This window comes from Pelodiscus sinensis, chromosome 3, assembly GCF_049634645.1.
Source record: "Pelodiscus sinensis isolate JC-2024 chromosome 3, ASM4963464v1, whole genome shotgun sequence".
In the NCBI taxonomy this organism is placed as follows: domain Eukaryota; kingdom Metazoa; phylum Chordata; order Testudines; family Trionychidae; genus Pelodiscus; species Pelodiscus sinensis.
The window spans coordinates 117,864,001-117,886,661 of NC_134713.1; the positions used below are offsets into that span (position 1 = coordinate 117,864,001).

At 43.3% G+C, this 22,661-nt stretch overlaps 1 protein-coding gene across 5 annotated transcripts in view; it reads right to left on the reverse strand.

Annotated features, from left to right (window-relative positions):
* PDE10A (phosphodiesterase 10A) overlaps positions 1-22,661 on the reverse strand; it is a 562,198-nt gene that overhangs the window by 472,235 nt on the left and 67,302 nt on the right. The window contains exon 1 of one of the 5 annotated variants that reach the window (XM_075924596.1): positions 19,482-21,380. The exons of the other annotated variants lie outside the window; for them this stretch is intronic. The gene's annotated coding sequence lies outside the window, so the exon portion shown is untranslated. Of the gene's footprint in view, positions 1-19,481; positions 21,381-22,661 lie in introns of those variants that run through there. 5 annotated transcript variants of the gene reach the window in all.

Here is a 22,661-nt window from a genome sequence, read left to right on the forward strand (position 1 = left end):
AAATCTTGTATCAGTCTAATGCCTGACAACACAGAATAGTGCTTGAAGTCTTACACCATGCCTGTGAAGAAAGTGGCCCTCACCACAGCATCTGTGAAGTCTTTAGCAGCAGAAATATTCTCGATAACAGACAGGCCCAGCATACTTAGTGTGCCTCTACCGCAGCGAGATGGCATTCATATCAAATTTCTATGTGCAGTTCACGACTACATAGAGGTTTTCATATAGTAATTTGTCCACAGCTTGTAATTACATAAATAGGCTTGTTTGTGCAAGAACATGAATTGCCACTGGAAATTATAATACAGTGGAATTTACTGACCAGTCATGCAAGTCACAAAAACAAATACTGAATAATAAATAATAACACCCAAAAGTCTATAAGTAAGGCATAGTCTGAAATTCATTTACATACCATAACACCTGCAACTTTCCCCATGATTACTTGCTCTCCATTGCTGTTTGTTTACAACACTAAAAATTACCCCTAATTTATGCAGTAGATTTGCTCAAAACACTTCAGTTAAACTTGCCCTTTTGATTGCAGATGGATTTGTTTGATCTGTAATGGAAAATTTGAGCACAACTCATTGAGAACTTGAGGCATTCCTTAGAGTTCCTGTTTACAATTGCGAATGCTAACCAACCATTTAATAAAGCATTCCCTGATGAAGAGCAAATGGTTCTCAACAATATCAATGGACCAACTGTCTCTCTTTAGTATGCAACAAAATGAAGGCAGCAGTCCTGCAAGGGGAAAATAATTCACCTTACAGATACAATTGAGGGTTTGTCTATGATTGAAAGTTATTCTGGAACTCTGAAGTGTGATAACTGTTTCTGAATACCTCCATGTGTGGAAACTTTCATGCTGGAGGAAGAGCATCTTCCTCCTGTGTATCTTAAGCCCCTCTTAAAAACTGGTTTGGGGACCCACGGTTATGCTTGTGGAATACCAAAAAAATAAGAATGATGCCACAAATAGCAAAACAAGCCTTCATTGGCCAAGCTGAGCCACCGTGTAAAGTTGAAATATTTTAAATATTGAAGAGTAATTAGACACAATTTTAGTCACAATGCTAAAGATTTTGTTAATTTACACATTTTATGATGACAATGCCCTTTTAAGGTAATTCTATTTTCTGAGGTTGGAACAGCATTGAGCACCCCAGGCTAGTGAGTGGCCTTCCTTCATCTCAGTGGGCCATAAGACTGTCATCGCCAAGATGGTCTCCCGGGATCAACTAGTATTGCTAATTGCACTTGTGTACCTAGAATTTGCGGGGTGTGCAGACTGAATCACAGCAGTGCTTTGATTGGATGAAGACGTAGTGCACAGTCAATGTTGTATGCAATCAGCACTTCACTTCACATTCCCTCGCTTTACGTGCGTGCCATTTCAGTAATACTGACAGGAAAAAACTACGCAGAACGAAACCAGAGGAATCTACCAATTCTGCACATGGACAACTGTCAACAAAATGTCTCGGCAGACCACACATAGAACCCTGATGGGCCGCATGTGGCCCTCAGGCTGCAGTTTGCCCAATGCTGGGTTAGAAACTTAAAAACCCTTCATATATTTAACATCTCTTAACTGATTGTAATATAACTTAGGAATAACTGATCCACATTTCCACATCAACTGTGTGAATGAGCCACTTGCATCCAGACTTGATTTGCCTCATTTACATACGTACTCTCTTTCTTTTGTTGTCCTTATATACGCATAGCTCTGTAAACTCTACTCCAATTCATCTGATGAAGTGGGTTTTACCCATAAAAATGTATCCCCTAATAAATCTGTTAGTCTTTCAGGTGCCACAGGATTCCTCATTATTTTTGCAAACTCTTGTGGAACAATAATAATGGGAGACCTTTAATAACCTTAATAAACATGTTTACCAGCACATCCAGTCCTGGTTTAGCAGTAAAGGTTCCTTCATACCATAAATGATTGTTTCTTGGAAAAATCAGTCCTTGATCTTATAAAAGGGGGAACTACCCTTGACTGATTCATGAGTAACACATAGGGGATGGGTCTATGAAGTAAGTACAGTGAGCCACTAAGCAATAGTGACCATGGCATAATTAAGTGGGACATCCTCTCTGGAGAAATTCATAACATTTGTTAAAATTGTGATACTATGTCAAGAAGGCTGGAAAGGATTTTCTGAAAATAAGAAAGAGCTAAAAATGAGATGAAGTTAGGAAATTAACATCTTTGGAATTGTAAAAGGATTGACCCAAATTGAAATACTATTTGTGCAAATTTCACTCCTCATAAGGGCAAGCAGCTGCACCTTTTAACCCAGGGCTGATGAAATCATACCAGACTAACAGAAGGTTGCAACACTTAAACAAAAAACTGAATTCAAAATGGAAGGGAGAAAGCACTGATTAAAATTGTGAGTTATAAGTGATGCTATATCTTTTAAATCTTACTACTTAAATAACTAACCCTTTTCTAATATGGCAGCTTTTATAGGCATCACACAACAGATATTGGACAGCTGCATTAGTCCCTCTCCACACAGACTTAAAAATGAGAAAGACAGATGAAGTCATGTTGATGAATTCCCCACTCCCATTTTAAAAAAGAACTAACTTTCAACTGGGAGGACTGAAGAAAGGAGAGAGTGTCACAAACTATCAGAAAACAATTGGAATACTTTCTACAGTTAGATAACCTAATCTTCCTTTACTCTTTCTGTAATAGTTTGGCTATGGGGAAGCATGTCATTTGATACCCTGATTGTAAACTATCTAGAGCCTGCCTACTTCAATCTACACCCTTTGAATGGAAGGTACTCATAAGAAGCTGATTTTTTCATATTCGTAAATTCTTTACCTTGTTTTCTAATTTTAAAAAAATAGATTGCATTTTCATAGCAAGGGTTGTGGGGTGCTCTAGTTCTGAGTGGACTGTTAGGTTTTACCTCAATAACAGACACACTACATTTGAAATGCTTTCCACTGGTCCCCTTATATAATCACACCAGTATAAACTTTACTAAAAATATATCTCATAAATAGTAGCTCTTATGGCAGAAGACAGCTCACTAAGTCCCTATTTGAAACAGAATGTTCTAAAATGCAATGCTGCAAACATATCTACACTACTACTCAGGGTCAACCCAAGAGTCCAGTGGATATCTTGTACTTGGCGTTTCATAAAACCTTTGATAAGGTCTCTCACCAAAGCTAAGTAAGCAGTCATGGGATAAGGAGGAAGGTTTTATCACGGATCTTGAATGTATTAAAAGATAGGAAATAAATTATAGGAATAAAATTTAGGAATGGAAAGAGCTAAATGGTGGTCTTACCCAGGGGGTCTACGCTCATGTGGATTCCATTCTAGCTAACTCACAAGCAGTGTCTATGGAGGTGAGCTTGCAGTAGCGTTCCCTCTAATTATTCCCACCCCTAAGCAGAATGAATTTTCTTATATTCGCGAATATGAAGGTGATGTGCAAGACATAGCCTAGTTATTGGTGTACGTAACAAATTTCATATGGTGAGGGTGGGGCCAAGAGATTCTGAGTGTGGATGGGGGCTCAGACTTGGGGCAGACGGTTGGCATGCAAGAGTGTGAGGGTTCTGTCTGGTGGTGCAGGCTCTGGGGTGGAGCCGGGGCTGGGCCAAAGGGTTAGGGTGCCAGGGCTGTGTCTGGAGATATGGGGTGGGGCTGGGACCGAGGGTGGGGTGCAAGAGTGTGAGGGGGGCTAATGGCCAGGCCACAGCAGGGGGGTTCCAGAGTCAGGGGGCTCTGGAGCCAGGTCAAACAGGCCGCAGCAGATTGCATTCTTGGGACATGCTGGGGAGAGAGGTCTGAGCTGCCCAAGCCATGGCAGGTGGGGGTCCAAGCTTCCCCAGCCACAGAAGATGGGGCTCCAGCCCACCCCACCTGTCCAAGCTGTTCTGACAATAGTGGCGGGTGGCGGGAGGGTAATCCAGGAAAAGGCTGCAACGGAAAGTTGTCCAGGAATGGGGTGCTCCAGCTGCAGCAGGAGAACTCCGGGGCCTGGCTGCAGCAGGTGGGGGTTCAGTGGGGGCAGAGGCCAGGTCATGGGTGAGACAGGTGGTGGGGCAGTTCTCCTCCTCTCCTTGCAATGGTGCCTTGAGTACCTGCTCAGCGCTAGCTAGGCACACACCTTACAGGGAACTATGGTTTATAGTTTACCCCCTGGGCCAGCATAGTGGAATGTGAAATTATGGACTGATGACCAGGAGGACGGACTACAAATGTCCTGGATGGGCTGAAGACACCGGCACCATGGTGGAGAAGGTGGTGACAATTGCTGGGTGTGGCACCTTTCCTTGATCACAGCAAAAGCGAATGCAGGCAGTGATCCAGGAAGAAATTCTTTGGACAGAAATAAGGTGACCTTTCATTCTGTTGGACAGGGTGATGAATAATTGCACTCACTTACAGAACAGCTTGGTGAAGAACCATGAATATTCTGGCTAAGGAAACCAGGCGTGCCAAGCAACCGTCATGGGCAATAAGGAACTCACAGACCGTAGGACTGGTGGCACCTGATGTATTTCCAAATGAGCACAGCACTCCAGAGGACTCTATGGATACTGTTAAAGGACAAAAACCTCCAATAACTGTGCACGTAGGCATGTGCACACCTAAAATGGAATCAAGTGCCTGTCCAATGAAATCAATAATCAGCTGGCTTAAGACAAACAAAATGAAGTATTTCTTCACCCATTGCACAGTGGAATTCTTTGTCTGAGGATGCTGTGAAGGCAAAGACTATAGCAGGGTTCAAAAAGGAAATAGAAACAAATCATGGAGGATCGGTCCATCAATGGTTGTTAGTCAGAATGGGCAGGGTTGGTGGTCCTAGCCTCTGTTTGCCAAAAGCTGGGAATGAGCGAATGGATCACTTGATTACCTGTTCTGTTCATTCCCTCTGAAGCACCCAGCACTGGCCACTGTCAGTACAGAAGATGTATAGAAAATTATAAATATGTGCTGAAAATTATATTATTAAAATGTGTAATTGACAGGGTATAAAGTACCCCATCCTTGAACCAAAGAATGTGGTTGTGCCTGCTCAAGTGTGTCTCCTTTGAAAATTAAATCTAGGGTGGCCAGAAAGACAATGGGTGTAGAAAACTGCCAGGAGATCATTTGCATTGTAACAAGCATCAGCAGGAGAAGAACGAGCATGTTACACCAGACAGCTTGGCGTCTATTCCTAGCAGGGAAAAGGAACTTTATCTGGGAACATATCTCAGGAGAATATATTTCTCATTTTACTGGACTATAAAAAAAAGGCATAAACCCCTAAGTTATCCTTCATCTAAAGAGCAAAAAAAAAGAAGTTCTTTGAGTTCTATGTTTTCAGTTCTGACTAATGGTTTAGTTAACCATGTAAAAAAGAAATACTATAGTGAGGAAAGCTTCTTTGAACAAAAGACTCTCGTTTGACACTGAATTTTAGTTTAAAAAGCATAGTTTTATCTTTATTTGTTACCATTTCTATTCTTGATCCTTATACTTGGTATCACTTAAACCTAATGTCACTTTGTAAATAAACTTGTTTTATTTTTACCATCAACCAGCTCAGGTTTGATTGAAATGTAGGGTTTCTCAACTCTAGTGAAGTTAATAAACTGCTGTGCACTGTCTTTTTAAAGGAGCAGAAAACCTGGTAACATTTTGTGGATGCTAGAGAAAGAGGATCTAAACCAGGGGTTCTTAACGAGTGAGGTGCACCTCCCCAGGGGAGATGTGAAAGGGATACAGGCAAGGTGTGAGGTGCCTCCCAGAAAATTTATCGCAGGGAAGACTTCACTGGCCTGAGGGAAGGCAGCTGTGGGAGGCCCAGGCCAGGTCTCAGCCTCGTCAGCCAGGAGCTCTCGGCAGGCCTCTGTCTCCCTCAGAGGCTGGGCCCCAACTGAGATCCCTGGCAGAGTTCTTATAGTCCTAGCCACGCCCCTTAGCTTCCTGTCAGGTGAGGGGGCAGGGCTAGGCTGTGAACAAAATATCTCCCGGGGGGTGTAAACATGAAGTTCACTTTCAGGGGAGGTGTGAAGGTAAAAAGGTTAAGAACCCCGATCTAAACACAGGAAAGAATGACATCACAGAGGAATTCAGCAATTGGGGTTACTGATTGTTACCTAGTGGGCAAGACTGACACTGGCAGAGTCCTGGAGAGGTTTCCAGCAAGGTAGACAAGATAGCCTGATATGGAGCTGGCACACAGCTTAGTAGTAACAAAATTCTTTCTTGCTAAGATTTTACCACAGTTCTGGGAATCCCAGCAGATCATCACAGTAAATAAGCATTTCTTCTTCTTCAAGTGCCTGTCCATAAATGTTCCAGTGCTGGTGACTCACAAGCAGTAATCTAGAGTACCAGAGGTGGGTGCTAATAGTCAACCTAATCAAGGACTGCAAGTCATCTCTGCCAAAATTAGCATCAGAACTTGACTCTTCCACCATGGAGTAATCCTGGGTAAACATATGCACTCAAATCTAATTAATTGCCCTAACATACCTCTAGAACTGGAACATTTCTCCAAGAAACAACCAAAGCTGCATGTGTTTTCAGAGAGAGAAATGTCACTCTCACTAGTGGATCTGTTTGCTACCCCATAACACACAGTCTGATACAACTATTAAATCCAGTGAGAAGGTTTGTGTTGAAGTGGCCTGACTGCAGGTGTGGACCATGGATTTATACAGCAGCATTATGATATTTTCTCTCTTATTATCTGACCCTTTCTTAATTGTTCCTAAAATTATCTGTTCAGTTTTCAGCAGACAACTTAGACCCCATTATTTTGTATTTTGAATTATGTTTTCCTTGCATTTGTCAATTTCGAATTTTATTTGCCATTTTGTGAGATCACTTTGTAATTCTTTGGAGTCACTTCGTAATTCTTGAGTAATTTTGTATCACCTGCAAAATTTGTCACTGCACTATTTGTTTCTTTTCCCAGAACATCTGTGAATATGTTGAACAGCACAGGTCCAAATACAGATCCTTGGCAGACCCCACACTTTACCTCTCTCCAGTGTGAAAACTGACAGTTTATTCCTACCCTGTGTTTCATGGATCAATAACTAGTTAAAAGAGGGAAGGCTCTTGTCTATCCCATGACTGTCTAGTTTGTTTAAGAGGCTTTGTTGAGAGACCTTTTCAAAGACTTTCTGGAATTCCGAGTACACTGTATTCACTGGATCATCCTTGTGAACTTTTGTTCCCCCTCAAAGAATTATAATAAATTGATGAGGCAAGATTTCCCTTTACAAAAGCTGTGTTGATCTTCCTTAACATACCATGTTCATCTGTGTATCTGATTATTCTGTCCTTTACTATAGTTTCAGCCAATTCATCTGCTACTGACATTAGAATTACCAGCCTGTAATTGCCAGGATCACCTCTGGAGTCTTTAAAAAAATTACTGTTACAATTAGTTATACTCTAATGTGATTAGAGTATCTGGCACAGAGAGTGGTTTAGCAGTTACCACAGTTAGCAGTTCTGCAATTTCATATTTGAGTTCCTTCCAAATTCTTGAGTGAATACCATCTCTCCTAGTGACTTATTACTATTTAATTTATCAATTTATTCTGAAAACCTCCTTGCGACGGGGCACCGAGACACCTCACTGAGCCCCCGGGGGTATGTGCCCTGGTGGAAGGGCCGCGGAGCCTGTACCGGCCGTGTGCCAGCTGCTCCCGAGCCACGGCGCAGCTGGGGGAGCACCGCGGCTCAGCTGGGAGTGCTGTGCTCTGCTGAGAGCGCCTCAGCGCAGCTGGGGAATGCCACAGCCCAATAGGGGCAAGCTCCACCAGACGCCGGGGGCGGGGAGGATCAAAGGTGCCGGCCGAGCGACGCAGGGGGCGGGACGCATGGCGGCGCCCCGACGCTGCGGGGACTCTAAAACGCTCCTGTCTGCAGACGAGGGGGGAAGGCAGGGAAAGAGGAGCGGACCCGCCAAGAAGGGGCTAACTGCCCAGGACTGCCTTCCCGAGCGGAACCAGAGACGAGCGACAAAGGTGAACGGAAAGGGGAGGGAGGAAGCAGCCCAGGGCAGGGTGGTGAATCAGCCCATGGGCTGGCGAGTTTAGGGATGCAACCCCGTCAGCTGGACTGAGAATGCAAAGCAGTCTGAGTCCTTAGGGCCCTGGGCTGGGGCCCGTGAGTGAGGGCGGGCCCGGGCCCCCCTTCCTCCCCCTCGTCCCCCAAACCCATGGTCAGGGGACCGAGAGACAACACTACCCACCGTTAGAGGGGTTACAGATCTCAACTAGAGGAGTCCAGTGGGCCCTGAGCCAAAAGTGAAGGGTGAGACAAAACAGGAGGGTCAGACCCATGCCCCCTTGCCAAGGGGACGAGACCCAAGACCGTCACACTCCACTATGGAGATTTTGGCATAGGACAGTTTCTCAGTTCTCTAGGCAGGGCCAGATAGGCAGGCATTATGTCTATCTCCTCATTTAATACGAGGTACTCCAGTTCACCCATCTTATTAGTCAGACTCCTAGCATTTGTGTACAAGCACTTTAAAAATTTGCCACTGGTTATTTGTCTGCCCTTCCCTGATGCATTGGATTCCATTGTATGCAGTTGTTTGTCAGCTCTGGCCAATGGTTTGCCCTCTCCCCTCCTCTCTTTCCGACTACAGCTTAGAGAATCTCTATCAATGGATTCTCCTCTAAGAGAAGTCTCTCTCCGATTTATGTGCATCTCCACACCAATCGGCTTTCCCCCATCCCTTAGTTTAGAAACTGCTCTACGGCCTTGTTAATATTTAGTGCCAGCAGTCTGGTTCCACCCTGGTTTAGGTGGAGCCCATCCTTCCTGTATAGGCTCCCCCCTCCCAAAAGTGTCCCCAGTTCCTAATAAATCTAAACCCCTCTTCCCTACACCATCGTCTCATCCACGCATTGAGACTCTGAAGCTCTGTCTGCCTACCTGGCCCTGCGCGTGGAACTGGAAGCATTTCCGAGAACGCCACCATAGAGGTCCTGGATTTCAGTCTCTTTCTTAGCAGCCTAAATTTGGCCTCCAGGACATCTCTCCTACCCTTCCCTATGTCATTGGTACCTACATGTACCATGACCACCGGCTCCACCGCTTTTTTCATTTTAATTTTCTGTTTATTTTTTTTTTTTAAATCAAGAAATTGAGTCAGGGCTCGGAAGAGCAGAGGCAGAGGCAGAGGCAGAAAGACTGCGGGGAGAGGGGGCGGAGCCCGCATACAGATGAGCCCGGGGGCTGGCGGAGGCTGCCGGGAAGGGAGAAAGGAAGGAGGGAGGGAGGCGAGCGGGGCGCCGCCCAGAGGGCCCCGGGCGCCCCACCACCACCCGGGCCTCCCTGCTGCGAGGGAGGGGTGGCCGGAGTAGGCGCGCAGGGTGTGTGAGTCGGTCGGTCTCGGTGCGGTCGCCGTGAGCGAGGACAGGGCGGCGGGCGGTGAGCGAGCGGGCGGGACTTAGGGTGTGTCTAGACTACAGGGTTTTGTCGACAAAAGTGGACTTTTGTCGACAAAACTATACCTGCGTCTACACTACCGCTGAGTTCTGTCGACATAACGTCGACAGAACTTAGCAGTTTTGTCGACGCTGGTAAACCTCATTTTACGAGGCATAACTCCTTCTGTCGACAGAGTTCTGTCGAGAGAAGGTGTTATTGCATGTAAACTGTCCTTTGCGTCTACACTACCATGTCGACAAAGCAGCTTACTTTGTCGACAGAACTGAATGTAGTCTAGACGCTCTTTGTCGACAGAAGCTTTGTCGACAGTATCTGTCGAGAAAACTTCTGTCGACAGAAGCCTGTAGTCTAGACGTACCCTTAGAAAATTTCTATTTCCCCGCGCTGGGGGACGTCTTGGGAGGGGGAGAGTACGTCTGTGTGCGCCACGAGGTGAGGTGAGCTCGAGTGTACTATCCGGCCCGGGTTCCTGTTTGAAGATCGCCTGATTAAGCAACCGGCCCTGGTATCGAATCCTTTGCTCCCTGGGACCCGATGGGATCCAGCCCTTTTTAGGGCTTCTGATACCAAGACTCTGCAATCAACAGCCTTATTTCTAGGCACCTCGGAAACCGCTCCGGAGCGTAAAAGCCTCCAGTTGTGTGCGGGTTTTTTTTTTTTTTTGGCCTGGAAGGGATTTAAACCCCTACTGCGGTTTTTCTGCCAGCCGCTCTACAGCTGATCTGCAATCAGCTGTTCAGGGCCCGCCCAGGCACATCTTTTGAGACTGCCTATTGGCGGAGGCTCTTCTGCTGCCTTAAAGCAACAGCTGCTCTCTCCTCTTTGCTACACTGGATCCTCTGCTATCGGCTGTGGATCTGGATCTGGATCTGGATCTGGACCTGGACCTTCCTGCTGCCTTTGGACCTGCCCCTGCCTCCTGCTTCCTGGGACCTGCTCTGGACCTGCTTCTGCCCCCTGCTCCTGGGTCCTGCTCCTGCCTCCTGAGACTTGCTCCTACCTCCTGAGAGCTGCTCCGGACCTGCTCCTGGCCTCCTGGACCACACCCACCCCTACCTCCTAGCTTTGCTCCGCGTCTGCCTGGTCTGCTGGCCCCCCGCCCCTCCCCCGTCTGCTGCCCCCCCAGCAGACCAGGGAGACGCGGAGCAAAGCCGCGGGGAGCAAAGCCACTCTGCGTCTCCCTGGTCCGCTGGGGGGAACCCCCAGTGGACCAGGGAGACGCGGAGCAGCTTTTCTCGCCATGGCCTTGCTCCGCCTCTCCCTGGTCTCCTGGGGGAGGTTTTTACAAAGGCAGCCTTGGCAAGCCGCCGCTCTTTTCATTTTAATTTTCTGTTTCTTTTTTTTAAAATCAAGAAAGGGAGTCGGGGCTCGGAAGAGCAGAGGCAGAGGCAGAAAGACTGCGGGGAGAGGGGGCGGAGCCCGCATACAGACGAGCCCGGGGGCTGGCGGAGGCTGCCGGGAAGGGAGGAAGGAAAGAGGGAGGGAGGGAGGGAGGCGAGCGGGGCGCCGCCCAGAGCGTCTCAATGAAACCATGGTGTAGGGAGGAGGGGGTTAGATTTATTAGGAACTGGGGACACTTTTGGGATAGGGGGAGCCTATACAGGAAGAATGGGCTCCATGTAAACCAAGGTGGGTCTAGACTGTTGGCACTAAACATTAAAAAGGTCATAGAGCAGTTTTTAAACTAAGAGATGGTGGAAAGCCAATTGGTGTCGAGGAGTACGTGGATCGGACGGAGACTTCTCTTAGAGGACAGTCCATTGATGGAGATTCTCTAGGTTTTAGTCAGAAAGAGTGGAGGGGAGATGATAAAATATGGGACAAATCAGAGAAGAAACAATCACGTATACAAGAATTTAATACATCAGGGAAGGGCAGACAAATAAACAGTGGCAATTTTTTAAAGTGCTTCTACACAAATGCTAGAAGTCTAAATAATAAGAAAAGTGAACTAGAGTACCTCGTATTAAAAGGAGGAGATTGACATAACAGGAATCACAAAAACCTAGTGGAATGAGGGGAATCAGTGAGACACAATCATACTGGGATATAAAATATATCGGAAGGACAGAATAGGTTATGCGGGTGGTGGAGTGGCACTATATGTGAAAGATAATGTAGAATTGAATGAAGTAAAAATCTTAAACGAATCAACATGTTCCATAGAATCACTATGGATTGTAATTCCATGTTCTAATAAGAATATAGCAGTAGAGATATATCATCGACCACCTGACCAGGACAGTGATAGTGATGTTGAAATACAAAGGGAGATTAGAGAGACTATCAAAATTTAAAAACTTAATAATAATAGGGGATTGAAATTATCCCCATATTGACTGGGTACATGTCACCTCAGGACGAGATGCAAAGATAAAATTTCTTGATGCCTTAAATGACTGCTTCTTGGATCTTTTGGTACAGGAACCCATAAGGGGAAAGGCAATTCTTGATTTAGTATTGAGTGGAGTGTAGGATCTGGTCCAAGAGGTAACTATTACAGGACCACTTGGGAATAGTGACCATAATATAACAACATTTAACATTCCTGTGGTGGGAAGAACACTCAGCAGTCCAACACTCTGGCATTTAATTTCAAAAAGTGGAATTACGCAAAAATGAGGAGGTTAAACAAACAGAAATTAAAAGGTACAGTGACTAGAGTAAAATCCCTGCAAGCTGCATGGAAACTTTTTAAAGACACCATAATAGAGGTCCAACTTAAATGTATACCCCAAATTAAAAAACATAGTAAGAGACCTAAAAATAGCCACCATGGCTTAATAACCATGTAAAAGAAGCAGTGAGAGATAAAAAAAGGCATCTTTTAAAAAGTGGAAGTCCAATCCTAGTGAGGTAAATAGAAAGGAACATAAACACTGCCAAATTAAATGTAAAAATGTAGTAAGAAAAGGCAAAAAAGGTTTTTGGGGAACAGCTAGCCAAAAACTCAAAAAGTAATAGCAAAATGTTTTTTAAGTACATTAGAATCAGGAAGCCTGCTAAAACACCAGTGGGGCCCCTGGACAATAGAGATCTAAAAGAAGCAATCAAGGACGATAAAGACTAGGACTATAACAGCGTTTAAAAAAGAGCTAGATAAATTCATGGAGGTGAGGTCCATAAAAGGCTATTAGCTAGGGGGTAAGGAACGGTGCCCTTGGCCTCTGTTTGTCAAAGGCTGGAGATGGATGGCAGGAGACAAATCGCTTGATCATTGTCCTCTGGGGCACCTGGCACTGGCCCCTGTTGGCAGACAAGATACTGGGCTAGATGGACCTTTGGTCTGACCCAGTATGGGCGTTCTTATGTGTGGGGATCTCTCTCACATCCTTTGCAGTGAAGACCAATGCAAAGAATTAATTTAGCTTCTCCACAATGACCTTGTCTTCCTCGTGTGCTCTTTTAGCACCTCAGTCACTCATTGGCCAGATTGTTATGCAGGTTTCCTGCTTCTGATGTATTCAAAACCGCTGTTCATTTTTGTGTATTTCTAGGTGCTCTTCAAATTCTCTTTTGGCTTGCCTAAATGTAATTTTACATTTGACTTGCCACATTTCATGTTCCTATTCTCCTCAGTAATTATCTGACTACCAATTTTAAAAATATGTCTTTATGTCTCTACTCTCCCTTTTTACTCTGTTGTTTACTGTTTTTTTGCTCCTCCTACTGTTTCTTTTTATCTGAATTACATAGTCTAAACCTCGATTATGATGTTTGTAAGTTTCCATGCAGCATTTCACTCTTGTGACTGTTCCTTTTAATTTCAAATTCAAATAGACTCAGCATTTGTGTATAGTCTCCCTGTTTTAATTTAAATGCTACTATGGTGGTTTTCTTTGGCACTTCCACCCCACCCCAAGGATGTTAAATTTAATTACATTATTGTCTCTGTTACCAAGTGGTTCAGCTATTCCTGCACTGCCTCAGTCTTTTAAAAGCCTTGCATCTACTCAGCGCTCTGGCCGAGTCATACAGCCTTGTGTGCATTCACAAACCCCTTCGAGGGTGTACCTCTAACAAGGGCCTATCCCGGTACCCTCTGTAGAGTGTCCTTCTGATCTATTCTCTCTCAGTCTGTTTAGACAGACCCATAGTCTCCTACAGACAACCACCTAACCTCAAGATGATTCTTAGCAACCACCACAGGACATACCACACTAATACCAACCCTGGTACCTTCCCTTGCAACAAACCCCGTTGCCAGCTTTGTCCACATATTCATTCTGCTGATACCATTATTGGACCTAACCAAGTGAGTTATAAGATCAAGAACACATATTCCTGCGCATCCAGAAATATAATCTACGCTATCATGTGCCGAAAGTGTCCGTCTGCTATGTACATTGGACAAACATCTCAGACACTTCGCCAAAGGATTAATGCCCACAAAACAGATATCAGACAAGATCACAAAGAGAAAACGGTTTCTTGCCACTTTAACCAGAAAGGACACTCTCTAAATGACTTAGCCACCTGCATTCTGCTACAAAGACCTTTTACATCTGCACTTGAAAGGGAATCCTCTGAACTATCATTCATGTTAAAATTCGACACTTACCACCAGGGACTTAACAAGACTTTGAACTTTCTCACCCATTACCAAGACAGTTTCCCCAATTATCACCTGTAATACCATTAACTCACAAACATCCCACTCTCCCTACCTTTAATATCAGCAATTCACAGACACTTACCTTCCTTCCTCCCCCTTCCCACCCCCCCCGCATCCCCCTTCTGTTCTGCAATGTGATTTGTCCTTTTCATATTTGTTCATTTTTTTTAATTGTATCCTTTGGTATATATGGTTGTGACTATTTTCTTCCACTATTTGATCTGAGGAAGTGGGTCTGGCCCACGAAAGCTCATCATCTAATAAACCATCTTGTTAGTCTTTAAAGTGCTACATTGTCCTGCATTTTGCTTCAACTACCCCAGACTAACACGGCTACATCTCTATCACTGTTTCTCTTCAGTCTCTTTCCCCACTCTGTAGGAGCATGGTGCCTTCTAGGGCTTTTCCTCCTGGACACCATCCTCAACAGCTCCCCACTCTGAGCTGTCCCTGGTTCTGCCAGCCAGCCCTCTTAACCTTCTCCCTTGAGGTCTGGGCTGCAACTAAGCTGCCTCTGGTCCTGCAGCTTCTTTTGCAGTCCTCCCTGGCCCCTGACTAGCTGGTTACACCAGGCCCTCTAGTCTCCTGGAGGACTTCTCAATGGTCTTACGGCCTATTCATATTACATCATCTCTGCACGCCACTTAGGACCAAATGAAGAATTGCCTCTCTTCTTGTGGGCTTCAGGACTAACTGCTCCAAGATGTCATTGATGGTGTCTAAAAACTTTCTCTCTGCATCCCATTCTGCGGTGACATGTTCCAGTCAATATGAGGATAGCTGAAAATCCCCCACTATGAATGGATTTTCTATTTGTTTGTTTTTTCTGGCATCTCTAACTTCCCTGATGATCGCCCTGTCACCATCTAGGTAAGGTGGCCAGCAGTATACGCTAACTGCTACTCTCTTATTATTCAAGCATGGAATTTCTATTCACAGAGATTCTGTGGTAATATTTCATTCTTTTAAGATGTTTAGTATAATTGGCTCTATGCTTCCTTGCACATACAGTGCCACTCTCCCACTTGTGTGACTTACTTTGTCATTCCTATATATTTTGAACTCTGGTGTTAGTGAGTCCCACTGATTATCATTGTTCCACCGAGTTTCTGTAATGCTTGTAATATCAGTACCATTATCTAATGCCAGGCATTCTATTTAACTCATCTTTGACTTCCTACATTTGTATGCTAGCACTTAGAAAATTTGTCAATATTTAGTTGTCTGTGTTCATGTGATATAAGTGAATGGGACTCTTCTGTTTCACCATTTCTCTTCAGTTTCTTCCTATACTTTATCGCCACCTATCCTCTCATCTTTACTTAGCTATAGAATGTTCCATTTAACAAATTCTCTCCTAAGGCATGTGTCTGTATGAACCATAGAATTTAAAAACTCCTCTAGAACTCTTAATTTTATACACCTTCAATCTGATTCCATTTGGATTTAGACAGAACCCATCCTTGTAGTCTAGGCTTCTCCTTTCTCAAAAGGTTTTCCCAGGTCATAACAAACATAAATGCCTCTTCCCAACACCATCATCCTACCCATGCATTGACACACTGCAGTTCTGCCTGTCTAACTGGCCCTGCACATGAAACTGGAAGCATTTAGAGAATGTTGCTTTGGAGATTCTGGACAAGGCCATTTAGGATAGTCTACACTGCACACTTATTTTGAAATAAGCTGTTCAGGAAGAAATACTCTGAAATAGCTTATTTTGAAACAGCACGTCTACACTGCAGGGATGCCTCAAAATTAGTCTGAGGCAGGTTTCCCTAATGTGGATGCGCTACCTCAATTTAGAGCCCGGGGAGGCACTGAGGAGTAATTAATTTGAATGGCCCTGGGGAAGAGCCTATTTCAAAATAGCAGCAGAGGAGCATCCACATTACAGCTATTTTGAAATAGCTATTTCGGAATAGCCATTATTCCTCATGGACTAGGTTTCCAGAAGTTGGAATAAGTGGTCAATTATTTTAAATTTATTTTGAAATAACGGAATTGCTGTGTAGACACTCGTATTGTTATTTCAAAATATCACTTATTTTGAAATAACTGTGCTGTGTAGATGCACCCATAATGTTTCTCAATTACATTAAAATCATTTTATAGGCACACTGATCTTCAAAGGATATTTTAGGCATTTCAATAATCTGTGACAAAATACCAATGTTAAGGAAAAATGCCACTATTTTGTGCACTGTCCATACAAATTACTATAGCATTTGAGAAAGTGAAGTTTCATATGGGCTTCTCTTTGTTTTAATGTGGTGCTTGGGTGTGTATCTTCCATCCTATTTTAATAGTAAAATGGAGCCCACGCTGTATCATATGGTAACAAGTGGTAAAATGCTTTAATGTATTTAAGTGATTAAGGACTGCAGATTAAGTTTCATTTTGAAATGAGGCTTAGGTACTTTTAAAAGCTGTACTCAAGGTCTTTTTGCTGCTATGCAGTGACCCACTGTTAGAATCCATTTTAGAATTCTCATTCTAGGTGATTGAACCAATTTTCATTTATGTCCTTTATAAAGGAGCCTGTCCATGCTTGAATTTCAGAAATTTTACATATTCTGCCTGCCTAGCATTTCAATGGAAACAAGAGAAAGTCTACAATTGATGTACCATTAATAAAATCACAATTATTAAAAAATGCATCCAAGAATGTGTTGGTGGAGAAGAGCTATTATTTGGAGTAAACTGTACCATCAAATCAGAGCGCCAATTACTTTACAGGTACAAATCCTGCTTCGCCCACAACTGATCTCAATCCTTACCTTTTCCAGCAGTGTAAACAAACAAACAAACAAACAAACACACACAAAACCGTGAGGTGTCTCCCGGAGCACTTGCCACCTATCCTGCCCATTTATCTTTGACTTCGAAGCATGTCCTTCTAAATACTACCAGGTGACAGAGTCTGTGAGATAGCACTCAGATTCTGACAAATTCAGCTGGCAACACAGTTTGATGGATTCTTTATAAAAGGATAAAACATTATTTTTTTGCTGACAGATTGATTTCAGAACACATCACATATTTTAAAACTCTCTAGAACTAAAAGACGGTATTCCCAGATTCCTCTTTGAACATTGCATAATATAGCTCCAAGGCAATCATATTAGACTTTATTTCTCCTTTACTGCATCACTATTGGTATTCAAAATAAAGCAGTCTCCACCAGACACGTGAATACAAATAGTTAAAATATTTAATTTACTGAGTAGCTATTACTAGGTGATAAATAAGAGTACAGAATAGAAAAAAACATACCTTATACAGGTTTGATTAAAATCTGAACAGCAATAAAAATATTGGAAGAACCAACACTGATATAAATATTTATAGAAACAAAGAATGTAAGATTAAGATTAAGCTATTTTTCTTACCTATACATATACAATGAGCATATGTCTACGCAGCCTGGCTAAAGCCGAAATAAGCTAGGCAACTTGTGCTAGGTCAATTGCATAGCTTAAGTCAAAATAGCATATTTCGGCTTTTGGCGCTGTCTACCTAGCACAGCGTTTCTTAAAGTGTCTTAAGGTGTGCCGCAGAGAAAACAAAATTCAAAATGGCCACCCTTAAAGGGGCAAGACTCCTTTTTTTCCTCTACAACTTTTCCCTGGAGCAGTGTTTCCCAAATGGTGTTCCACAGAACCCCTGGGTTCTGTGAAGTGGAACTCAGGGTTCCCCCAAAAAATTCTGCTACAACACCCCCTGCAGTGCCCATAGGCAGCTCCCGCTGCAGCTGCCCCCTCCCCAGCCTGCAGGATGGCCCCTGTCTCATGGGGTCTCCAGTGCTATGCAGCATCCTTCTCCTCCACGTGGTCAGGCAGCAGCTTTTACAGCGGCCGCTGATGTTGGGAGGGGAAGATATGGCCGGAGCTGAGAAGCTGCTCCCAGACCTCGGCATTTTAAAACGGCCGCCTGCGTCAAACCTGGCTCAGGTTCTGCTGCCGCCCCCACCTGAGGCATGTTCAGGCTCTGCTGTCCCCCCCTCGGGGCGCGCTTGGGTTCTGCTGCCCCCCATGCGCTGCTGCTCTCTCTCTCCCCTGCGCCCCACCCCAGCCTGCTGAGGAAGTGGCAGAGTTTAATCTGGCAGGGACAGTCAGAGTTTCTACTCTCTCCCTCTCCCCAGTGAGAAGCGTGGCCTGGTCCTGCAGCTGCACTGGATTCCCTACTGCATGAGCGGGCGGGTGGAGGGGGCGGGGAATTGAGCTCTCCACCACTACCCCCCTCCCAGGAACAAGAGCATGCTCCCTGTAGGCTTTTCCTGCTGCAGCAGGGTGCTAAGCCAGGTAAGCATCCCCCCTCATGTCCAGACCCTGCCCCCAAACCTCCCAAGGTCCCTTCCTCCTCTCCCCGTGCCAAGACCCTGCATTCCCAGCTTGCTCAGATACCCTGCCCCAAGTTCCCTCCTGCACCCTTCCTCCGTCCAGACACCCTGCCCCGAGACCCTTCTCTACCCTCCCTCCTGGCCAGACACATGATCTTATTTAGCATTTGTTTATCATTATCCTTACTTTTTTGTGGTATACGTTTTCAGCTCCATGTACTAGACAGTTATTAGGGCAGTCTTCCTGGGGGGTCGTGGTGCATTTCGACCCCCAGGTCTCCCAGGTCCGGTGGCTGGATTTTTTGGGGGGGTTTTTGTTGACAAATTTTCCCTGGGGGCTACTTCCCCTCCCCCTCTTGGTGTTCCCCATAAAAAAAATATTGTTTGGTGTTCCTCAGTCTTAAAAAGTTTAAGAAACACTGACCTAGCAGGAAGTCTTCCAGCAGGAAGAAAGAGCACTCTTGCTCTGACTTTCCTTACTCCTTATAAAATGAGGGATACAGGAGTCCGAGTAAGAAGTCCTCCAGATGGACATTATTTCAAAATTATGTCAAAATAACTGCTTGATGTGTAGACGCGGACTATGTTATTTCAAAATAACTTCAGTTATTCCAAAATAATGCTACTGTGCAGACGTAGCCTGAGTGTCCTTAGCCTCCCTCTTGGTCTAGATGGAAGTTTGAAGGTGCCACACGAGAGGAGCTGCCTACATGGGGCACTGGCTTTTGAAAGTAGAAGCCTGAAAGGTTGCTGCTTTCACCACTGCTGTTCCCCACAGAGCCCAGCAGCTCCCTGGATATCCAGTTTATAACCCCATTTTGTATCCATACAGAGCTCTAATAATAAAATGCACACAACTTGCCACTCCAAATGGAGTTTCCCAAACACTTCAATTTGAACACACTTGATAAGATAAAATGGTCTATTAAGCACAAAGAGAGATTTTTTAGTACAACTAATGATGCATGAAAGTAAAAAATGATTACAAGAAAAATAAAGATAAAATGCAACAAGTACCTAATTTAACAAACCCTGTTAAATTCAAAGCAAAGTTTTCTCACCACATGCTTTCTGCAATCTTATTGATCAAACTTCTTAGGCCAGGACCTCTTCTCCCAGAATCCAACTCATGCTTCCTTTGCCACTTCAGGTACTGTGAATACAATGGGCTGGGGCAGAAGGATGGGTGTTGTGAGGTCTTTGTCTCTCCTTTACATAGTTTCAGTCTCCTTCTTTAAAAACATTTCCAGCAGGGTACCAGGAGACAAAAAGTCTACTGGAAAGGATGTTCCCTTCTGCTTTTTCCTTACCTGTTTGAGCTTCCTTTTTTCCTTTCTTGCTTGACTACTCTGTTTATTGCTTAAATCCAAATTAAGAAGTGCATATATTCCTTTGTTTGGGACAGTCCTGTTTGCCAACTAACCTCAATTTGGAATGTGTACTAATAACACCATATAGTTGAATCTTATAACTTCACATACAACGTTGCTACACAGATTTTATCAGGATGATAATGATCAGCAAGTTATGAGTTTCTAGAAGATAATTCACAAGGCATACTTTGTACAAACATTCTATCACATAACTGGAATGAGACATTTGGTGACTGGACTGTCTCAGGCATATATCCAGTCCTGGCATGAGGAACAGTGAGAGATGAGAAAGTTTTGAGAGAGCAATACAAGTAATGGGAAAGAGAAAGTAAACCAGGAGAAACAACATTCAAGTTTCTCTCCAGTCCCCTACTACATTCTTTTACTTATCTTTAAAATAGCAGATCTCATCTGTTATTTTGAAGTACTTTACAAGGGAGAACATATATCATTCCTCCTCTCATTTTATAGGTACATGGAGAAATAAATAGAAGTGATTTGTGCAAGGTCACACAGGAAGTCAGTGACAGAAACTGACCACTAGATTAGTGCTGTGCTACTGTACCCTGCTCCCATCCTTGCAAACTGTGCAAACTTTTCTCAAGCCTCGGGTTGGAACATGCAGGTCTCAGGTATTTATAATTGTCACTGTGACATGAAAGCAATTAAGAGGAGAGATGTATAGGAGATATTAATTTTAAGTGGTTCTCCCCGCCCCCAAAAAATAAAATCTGAGAAGCACTGTTCTAGGAAGATGACTTCAGGAAAGCTCCATATTTACTCGCTCCATCCTTGACCTTTAAAACATGCTCTGTCTACTTACACTAGTAAAGCAGGACTAAGTGTATGTGTATCTCTTTCTATATACCACAGGGTGGCAGCAAGAGTTAGAGGATAAAGGGGAAAGTGTAATAAGCAGAACACTACAGTTGCCTTCTTAGATATGGCTGAGATTTAAAACAAAAATGCCAATTCTGAACAAACATTCTGGAAGTGAAACTCAACTGCCAAATCTAGTAGCCTCATTGCGAGGCATGGGTGCACGTTCTAAACCACTGTTAGCACATGCTTCACCTCTCAAAAGCCAAAATACAGTACGTATCAAACCCAAAATGAAGACTACAAAAGAAATTGATATTGAACATTTAAAATGCTGTGGGATTCATTCCTGTTATGTAAATAACAATGTTCATGATTCTTTGCTTTTGAGGTCAATAAATAATTTTCATCAAAAGTAAGGAGACAGAATTTTGTGGGACACAGATAACATTGGGACTGAAATGAGTGATGTCCCTCAAATGAGTAAAGCAAAGAAGTAAAGTACCAGAAAAAACATTCTACAAAGGAAAAAAAGGTTCAAAATTAATCTGGATGGAGAAGGAATGTAGTTATTTATCTAGAATACATCTGAAACCTTAAAACACATTCTAGATAACCTTTTAAAAGTACTCAGAGAAGGAAAATTCAAAGATCTGAGTTTGCTCAGCAGGGGGCATCTGGCACAAACTATAAAGGACTTTGGCTTTTTAAAAATTAAACAAAGAATGTATCTACCTAATGTAGAACATTCATAGTTAACTAACAAAAATAACTGTATTTATAAAGTCACTCTGCTAAATTGCATATAGTGATGTGGAACAAAATAATAAGAAAAATACCCTATTAAAATATGAACATTATAGAAAAGTCCAAAAAAATTAACAGAAAATTAAATCCTTTCAATAGGAATTCAATCCTTTTAAGTCAAGGTATAGAATTCACTAGCAAGGCTATCTTTTTTTCATTGAACTAAGCTATAGAATGCAACAGAGAATGGTGTTCATGCTCTAGTCTAGAACTCTACAAGATTGGCTGACACAAACTATAAAAGCATTTAATTCTTCACTACATTCTATAGATTTTAGAGTAATTTCCACAGAACTCTCAATTTCTACAGACTCTTGTTGATTTCATCTTAACTAAATTCCATGGGGCTTTTGTATACAGGGTATGAAAATGGAACCCTAACAATGGGGATAAGGCAGGAGGAGAGAACTATTCACGAGAATGGTGTCTGGAATAGAAGTATAGCTAATGTCATCAAAAGATTTTTTAATTTTAAAGTAATTATTGAAGGAAGGTTTTTTTTTTCCAAGCCAGATCTTGTTGGTTATCAGTAGTGATTATTGATTGTTCACTGCCCAAGCAATCCAATAGGCCCTCTAGGATAGATGGTAATCCATCATACTTCCAAACAGTAGGCTATTTCAGATATTTGGAAGATCCCTGTCACCAAAGTATTGGGGGGACCACAATAAACTTTGGATCAGGCCTTACATAATTAGACTCGGGTGTAGTCTTAGTATTCGTCTCTTGGGTTCTCAACAAACCTGTACCATACACACTACAAAATAGGTTAACTCTTGTCCCCATTGCTCTCACATTCTTTTCTAACTGTTGTTTAAAGAACTAAATTTTTCTGTCTTTAAAATCACGGTGGACATTATTATTCCCAGATGCACTAGCTACTGTGCTAGAAATGCATGCTTTGTATACAAGAAAGCGAGAATATAAAGTTGGTAAGGGGGGAAATGACAAAGTCCTTGCCTCTGTCTCAAGCACATAAAAGTCCACTTGGCTTACAGTCTGACATGCCAGAAAAAATCCATGCTCAGATACCAGAGGACCTTCAATGTTCTAATATAAGACTGTTTGGAGTACTCAATGCACATGAGGAAATTATTTATTCTGGAGCAACTAGCAACTGCATTCCTATATTTCCCCCATTCAGGACACTAACATTCCACATCTACAAAGGAAGATTCTGAAAACAGTGTTGTTATTGTCTTTTGAAACCTTCTCACTGTAAAAATAGACTATAACCATCCT